Below are 8,505 nucleotides of genomic sequence, written 5' to 3'. Positions count from 1 at the left end.
AAGTTAGAACATCTCTTTCACCCTCTACTTACCCAGTAGCATAATTATCAAGGCACCAGATACAGTTTATGCCACTGGAAGATTAGATTTGCTCTGATGTAGATTATTTTAGTGTAGGTTGGACTCTTCAAGGGGAAAAAATCTATCCCCGTGGAAACGCTGTTATCAATTGCCATGATTTCGCATCAAAGTGAACCAATTCACCACCACTTCAAAGTGTTATGTGCTTAATTCCTAGACAAATTACTGTGGCATAAAATCCCTAGTTCTGAGAGAGACATCCAGGTTCCCTACACAGTGAGCATAGCATGCTGGGTATCAAATGAGGGAATCTGCATAGCCTGCTGTCAGCAAATCAAAACCAGCAGCTTCACACTGCTCCTGGCCAAACTGGGCTAGCCTGACCATGAAAGTCCCTTCAAGCAGTTTATCTGTTCCTGGCCCTAGGAAATGCCCCAGCCTGTTTTATAGCAGTCTTCCTTTCTTTTCTCTTCCTCCATATCAGTGGCTTCTAAATGTACTTCTTTAAAGGTGTCTTGGGGTCCTAGGCAAGTGTCTGCAAGGCAGAAACCACCAGTATTGCCTAGCAGCTACCAGCATCAGAACCATGGAGTAGACGCCTTGACACCAAGGTTGCATGTATAGGCAAGACTGATGCCATTTTATTCCTCATCAGCTACAATGTGCAATTGCTACTGGCTCAGACCAAGCAGCAGAAATCAGTCTGGCCCTTTCTGAGCAGGCACTGAGCCTGCAGTCAGGCTGCAGGACCCCATAGTCCAGGAACAGTGAGGAGCCAAACCAGGGCAATGGGAATACAAAACTGTTCCACATGATGCACGAGGCATGGTCATAGGGACAGTCCCAGAGACTTGCTTAACACAGCAATGTAGACATAGTCCTATCTATGCCATGTAGACTATATGATTTTACTTCATTATTGCCTCACTAGTGTCCAAACCCTCAACTGTAGTCAAAAATAGCCCATGATAGTAATATTTTAAGTAAGGACCATCAGCTACATGCACTACAGGGGCTAGCACAACGCTTCCCATCCTTTGCTCCCTTCTCTAACACAGCTTTGTCTGAAACCAGCACAGCAGAGCATGGCTTCATTGCTTGCTTCAACAAGAGCTGAATATGAAACATATTTGCTAATTGGTAGTGGCAGTAGTATGGGAACTTTTACTAATTACACGTTGTATTTAAAAATTATAAAATAAAGCCTGGTTTTCTGCCAGAAGAGGATCCAGCAGGCAGGTACAAGAAGATAGTTTATTTTTTTGCTTGGAAGTCCACAGAACCCAGCAGTTTATTATTGCTGTCACTTTCAAAAGACATAATGCTGCCCTTCAACCATACAATATCAGAACTGGATGAAAATAGCTAGCAAGAATTCACTGTCAATAATAACTGCAATAAAATCCCTGTTTTGTTACCACCTGCTTATGTTGAATAAGGCTGTTAGCTCCAACAGTGGTCTATGATACTTTTTACTATGCTGAAATTCTATAAATTTGATCACTCTTTGGTCAAAACCAACAATACATGTAAGACATGCTGGACACAAAGAGGCACATTGACATTCTTGACTATAAACTTCTAAAAATAGTTTTGTTCTACATTTTCTTGTAGTTTTTAAACATTTGCAGTCACTATCCCCAGCCACAAGCATTTTGTTCGTGTTATTTCAGCTCATATATTAGAGTCAAAATTAATTCTCAGTCACCCAAAATTTCCCTTGACTTCAGTTCTTCTACTTTATCTTTCCAAATAGGGAACAATAGCCAGCTATTACTGAAAACTCCTACTTTAAATAAGATTGTGCAACAGTATTACATACACACACAAACACAGGCAGCTGGAGAAACTTTCAGGGATGCCTTTTCTGAAATTTGCCATCTTTATAGCAAAGAAGGTTGAGGTGGTTGTGAAACCATTCTTAAACTAACCCAGTTTATAGCTCAGTATTTTAAAGTAATGCAAAATTAGCTGTGGCTTGCTTTCATAATTCACTACCCTAGCAGAAACATGCATTATAGAAATACTGATGAAAAGCTCTTAATAGTAATCTCTTTGGAGCAGTTTGGTGTAATTCTTTAATGTCAAGAGATCCTAAGGGTCAAAACTGGGATTGTAGCTAATTATTTCCTCTCAGTAAAACTGAGCTTTGCAAAACATAATTGATAATATAGCTTGTATCTTTACAAGCATTTATAAAGACAATAGAATAATCGTGATAGAAGTATTGCTGTATGGTAGTATTTGAAACTTCATTTACCAGTCACTATGCTACCCTTTGATTGGGTTAATTACATTTTTAATTGCACAAGTAATACCAGTCATCATTGATTATTTTTAGCCCTGTAAGATATTGCTGAGTTTTAGATACTTCATAAACTTTAAGGCTGTAAAGATACATTCAACCATGTAAACTTAACATCTGTATATCACTGGCAATTAAGAACATAGACAACCCTTAGCTGATGTAGGACAAGGCAATGTGAAGGGCAAAGCAATCCTGAGCTTGTCAGATTTTTCAGTGCAAAAAAGAAGACACAAATAATTGTCAGGACCTGTTCCAAGGCTGCTTGTGCACCTGTGCTTTCCCCACCATCTCTCTGCTCTGCACCAGGCAGCAGAATGAAAGCACTGCTGAGCTCTCCCCAGGTTCACCCAGGACCCCAGAGCATGGGCTGAAGGGCAAACCATAGTGTCTGTGGGTCATCCTGAATGAAGAGCAACCCACCTCCTATTCTGCAGAGACGCATACACCTTTTTTACAGCCACAAAGAACCTGTGCTGTGCTATGTTGTGCTCTAGGCACAGCCTTGCGCGGTGCTGGACTGGCGTGAGCTATGATGGGACATCTGTGCTCCAGCACTTACAGCACCCCAGACCTCATGCTGTGGCAGGAGGGGGACTCCGGACTTTGAAGATATTATTAAAGATCTTGAACTCTCAACTACACTTAGGCAAGAAGATATGAAAAGAGAAACATCTGTCTACACTTTTAAGAAATACAAGATTTGCAAGTGTAAATTGAGAAATTCCAAATGCTAGCAGTCTTAATGAATTCAAGTTGCTTAGTAATGGCTGATTTCCCCCTTCTCCCCTCATCTGTTGCTAAAGATTATCTCATCCACATTAAAAGGCTAATGAAACATGTCTGCCCACCAGCGTCTAACAACTACAGTTAAACTAACAAAGAGGATTTAAGCCCTGACTTTATACGAAAGTGGCCATTGTCTTCCATTGACTGTTTGAGCCCTGGGAGTAAGGAGCTGCCAAGCAGCCAGCAGTAAGATGCAGCCAAAGCACTGACTTCCTAAGGGACTGCCCCAGCCTTTTCTGCTGCAAACATGTAAATGGGACTGCCGCCAAACCTAAAGACTGAATCTTGTTCTGCACTGAATTTGGGTCTGATGAACAGTTTTCAGAAGACAGCCTGAGTGAACAGCAGCAGGGATATCACTCTCAGAAAAAAAGGAGAAGCCATGGTACCAGCCATTGCCCAGGAATCCAGGAGAATTAAGGCATGGATGAAATTAACTGTCTGGAGAATCTCAGAGGCAAGCCAGCCCCTAACCTGCAGGAAATCCTTTCCCTCATTCACTCCTTACCACACATTCCTACCAATATGATTTGCAAGAACTGCTGCAAATATGAAATGAGTGTGACTCTAAAGATGATAAAGACTCACCCATTTGGCATCTGAAGTTTCAGTCAGACTGTGGAAAACAGCTGTGGTGATTTAAGGTATCAGACCTGCTGTGCCAGTGATTACCTACTGCACAGCTGAACTAGCATACGGGAGTACCCGAACAGCTTGGTTTTAACAGCTTTCCAGCCAAGAAACAATAAGCAGCTGGAGGTAATGCTCCACATTAGGTCAGCCCTTTCCAAAATGACTGTTGGTCTACATCCTTATTTAAATCAGGCACCAGTTCCATAGATACTTTAAGCTAACGCTGTTACCAAAATGAAGAAGTCTTCCTCCATAAACCCCTGGGAGCTCATTGCCATCTTTGCACCACTACCTCCCTTTCACCAGCACAAGTATTCATACCAGTGCAAGATGAACTGGAGGGGAGACCAGATGTTACAGAAAACTCACCACCTTCTCAGTTTCCAGTGGTGTTGGCCCCCTGATCTGGCTGGTATGGCCAGACAGCACTTGTGCTGGCAGGGGCGTAGGGGCAGTGTGGGCAGGAAAATGAGGAGACAGAAGAGGGGACAGGGACAGCTTTCAGCGTCGGTGGCTTGTTTTTGAACAGTACACCCAGTGCTTATATCAGCTGAACAACAGAGCATCCAGAAGGGAGCTGCCAGGCAAAGAGATTGCATAGGGTTTTTTCTTTAATCAATGATAAAAGGGAAGAAAACATTGTTCTTTTTAATTACATGAATTAGCAGAAAGTTTTGAACCTAAAAACATGTTCATCTCAGAACATTCTTTGATTCTATACTAAGTATGGTTTCCCTCTTACAGTGTCATATAAATACCCACTGTTAAATATTCACCTAGGCTGTATTTGACAGCTGCATTAGTACCATCTTACAATATATCCCTGAGTAGTAATATATCTAGTAACAGATACAGTGAAACATAGGAGTAACAAATCCCAAGCAGTTTACTTACTTACATAAAGATAATATAGTATTTTAATTATATCTTGAGTGTTTGGGGAAATTCGTATTCTACTCTTTCATTCAAAAAGAAAAACAAAGTGATTTTAATAGATTTTCTCGCATTCTGATCACGAACGCTATGATTTTATGGTGTCCATAAGTACTTATTTGAGTGTGCATGCCTATCTTTTTACTACTGCATACATAAAAGCTTACTAAAATGTATCTGTGTGTGAGTGTATATTTACTGGCTATGTGTGAGTAAGCTGTTTGTACTGTCTTTTGGTATGATCCCAAGGATAATGCAAATGAGAAAACAACAACTAGAAATAGCAATACAACAATATTTTTATATATTTATGGAAAGAAAAAATATTTCAAAATAGAATTTTCCTGGTATTTGTCAGAGAAAGCTGAAATGCAGAATATGGCAACATTGACTGTCCATCACAGAAGTACCCCTGTGCCCTTTTCTGGGTAGAAAAGTGCCTTCATGCCTGGTTTTGTTAAAGCCAGCCAATGTGACTTGGGGAGGAAAAAATATATCTTGCTATACTGGTTATCCTTGACTGCTGAACCATGTATACCAAAGTACGCTTAATTGTATTTGGCCAATGTGTATAACTAAATACAAATAACTTGCAATATATGAAGCTGCTTGGGATATGCATTTGCTTAAAATTATTAGCATTTTAACAGCAAAATGATGTTTTGACATTAGCACTCTATTTGACACATGCAGAAGAACTTCACACCTCTTTTAGTGTATTGCTTCAGTCTGACTGCAATGCAAACAAGACCTACAATCAGAAAAGAATTATTTATAAATTGTGTAGGTTTAGGAGCCACAGAATGAGTGAAGCAAAGCTAAATCAGTGAAACCTTACATTTTCCCACAGACATTGTGCTGCCTGAGACTGAATCACAAAGCTGATTTCTTCTAGCTATTTTGGAAAACATGTTTAACTTCATTAATTCATCGTGCAAGCATAACACAAACATTATGTGGCTGTTTTCAATGCAGTGCATCTACCTACCTTCAGCCTGGAGCAAAGCGTTCACTTTCCCTTGAGATTATCACCCCTGGCCCCCCTCCTGGAGAATGCATTTAAACTAAGGTTGGGCTTTCTCTGACATACCTTCCCCCCAAAATGACGATCCCACCCCATCTGTAGTGGTTGACAGCCTGAAGGTGTAAGGCATATCCCCAAATCCCTGCTCAGCCTAATCTGCAGCAGGGATTTAAGAGCAGTTTTCACGTGTCCTCTGTGCTAACCGAGAAAGAGGCTCTGCGGCAACCTGCAGTGAATCTCTGAAACTGAGGGCTCCTCTTAACCTAAATATTTCGGAAGTCCTGAAAAGCACAGATTACAGCAACCAGCTGGAACGAGGACTCCCTAACTGATAGACTGTCTAAGGGTACAATCTCAGAAGATCGTTAAGCTTGCAACCGGGAAGCTTGCACCCTTGTCACTAGAACAAATGGTTAGACTTACATAGGTGCTTACATGTAGGGATGGGGTTTTCTTCAAGACATCATAAATTAGCATAGCTGAAAAAGGGGCAAAAAGCAGGATGAAATAGTCCTCTGAAGTGGGCCTGTGCATTCTTTTACTTATGCCATGGTTACACTATCACAACAAAATAGGAGGTTATCGATGTTCGAACTTCCCAGTTCCCTATCTCCACCATGTAGACAGAGATTATTGATTACCTTTCCACTGCTGGTTTCAACTAACATTCTTCTATCAGATGTGGAGTGTTCACATGACTTCTTCATCTGGATATGATGAGGAAACAATAACACACAGGTAGTGGGAATAATGACCGTTTTGGTGTGGTAATACTGTAAGAAATGGGCTGTGTATGTCCTAAACATCAATGAATTAAATAAAAACAATGACCCCATAGGGACATCTATTTTGAATTAATACTGCGTTACTTAGTTCATCCTTTAGAACACCTTGTACATAAAGAGTTTGCACCAATGGATGCCAAATTAGTTAAACTGCTGCTTCTAGTCCATAAAATAGGCCTACGAAACAGCCCATTTTGTTTTCACCATCCAGCTTAATCACACCTACCTCACCTAGCTTCATATGCCAACACAATTGCCTGACACAAAAATTTATGACTGACTGGATCCATCATTATGAATTAATAATATAAAACAAAGAATGTGCATCATGAAATGTGTTAAAACTTAATTATTAATCATCATCTCCATATTCATGTGATGGATAAACTGAAGGAAGAGTACTGTCAGTGGTAAGCAGCCGTATTATTCAGCAATCCTCAATCATGCTAAAATATCAGTTCAGAAGTGCTAGGCGGCAGCATGCACTGCTTAGCGGCAGTGCTCTGCTCTTTGGCTCAGTGATACCTAAAAGAAACCTGTATCTCTTACCGAGGTGCGTGACTCCTGCTCAGGGGTGTCCTGCCCAGCTCGCTGGAGGAGGAAGGAAGGGCTAATGCAGGAGAGACCAGCCCTACCCACAGCCACCCCATGGCTGTCTGCCTTGAGCGGGAGCCAAACAAAACCCAGAGGTATCTTCACCTGAGCAGTTCAGACCGGGTTCCTGTGCATCAAACACACTCATCGCTTTATTCTTTCAAAGTGCTGAGGAGCTGTGAGCATCCTACTAAGTATTCATAAGGTGCAGCAAGCTCAAGTTTTCCCAGTTATACTGTGACCACCTGAGAAAAGACCTCTGGACACGTTCCCACCAGCTGGCCAAAACTGATTGTGTGCAGTCGTCTGTCTTTACTGATGAGGGCAGTGTGTTCAGTGGTTCCCGTGTACGTCTTCCCAGTAACTCTCACTCCTCTATCTGGCTTATTCATGGAGCTGATCAAACACCAGGAGAATTCAAAAACTTTCCTGAGGTTCTTGTTTCTTTGCTGCCTGGTAAACGTTTCTGCATCTAGCTAGTAGCTCTTTTTGAGGCTGGGCTATCTCAGACATGTGGCCATGCCTGATGACGGTACATTTCACAGAGACTAGTGGAGACCCTTCTCAGTGACAGGTCAAATCCTGACTTTGGGCATGATTGAGTCACTGCCTGATGAAATTGTGCATTGATGCAAGGCTTGTTTTAAACAGATGTGCAAATGTTTGTTGCAGTGCCTGTGAATCTGGAAGGACAGTGCAAGTATGGAGTTCTGGGGGACAAATCCTCCCATATATTTTTTCCACTTTGAAATGTATTCTAACCAAATTGGTCAGGTAAGATGAAACATTGCACAGGCAAATGATATAATATGAAACATTGCATGGGTCAAAAGATAAGGCCAAGAAAACCTCAAGAAGGATGTCTGTCAAAACAAAATAGGAAATAATTACCTATGAAGAGGAACTTAAAAGAGTAGGCCTGGAGACAGGGCCTGAGATGGATGAACCTAGTTAGCAAACCATGAAATTTGGCAAGAGTTGTTAAATGTTTTGATCTTTAAGTCAGCCATCCTCATTATACACTAATTTCAACAGAAAAACACACCTCCTCATCAAAAGCTACCTGCTTCCAGAAGACCACCACCCAGAGAACATGAGTAGTAAAAATTCTTGACTATACCTTTAAACTAAAGTGAGGAAAGTTGTAACCAATGATATTTAAGAGGAATGATTGTACTAGAAACTGAAATGTAGAAATATCACAACACTGTAAAGATCTGTGTACTAGCTTTGCTAATTATCACCTAGCACCCTTCTCTGCTCAGATTTGTGAAATAAACAAATACCTCGACTGTGTGTGATTCAGCTAATGCACACTGGGTAACAATCCCACAGTTGCTTCCCTGTTTAAACATGGCTGAAAAATCCTACTTGGACTGCAGGCTGTAATACAGAATAAGAACAATTAAAGCATGTGAGCA

This window comes from Falco rusticolus, chromosome 6, assembly GCF_015220075.1.
Source record: "Falco rusticolus isolate bFalRus1 chromosome 6, bFalRus1.pri, whole genome shotgun sequence".
Taxonomy (NCBI): Eukaryota; Metazoa; Chordata; class Aves; order Falconiformes; family Falconidae; genus Falco; species Falco rusticolus.
Note: the sequence above shows the minus strand (reverse complement) of the source record.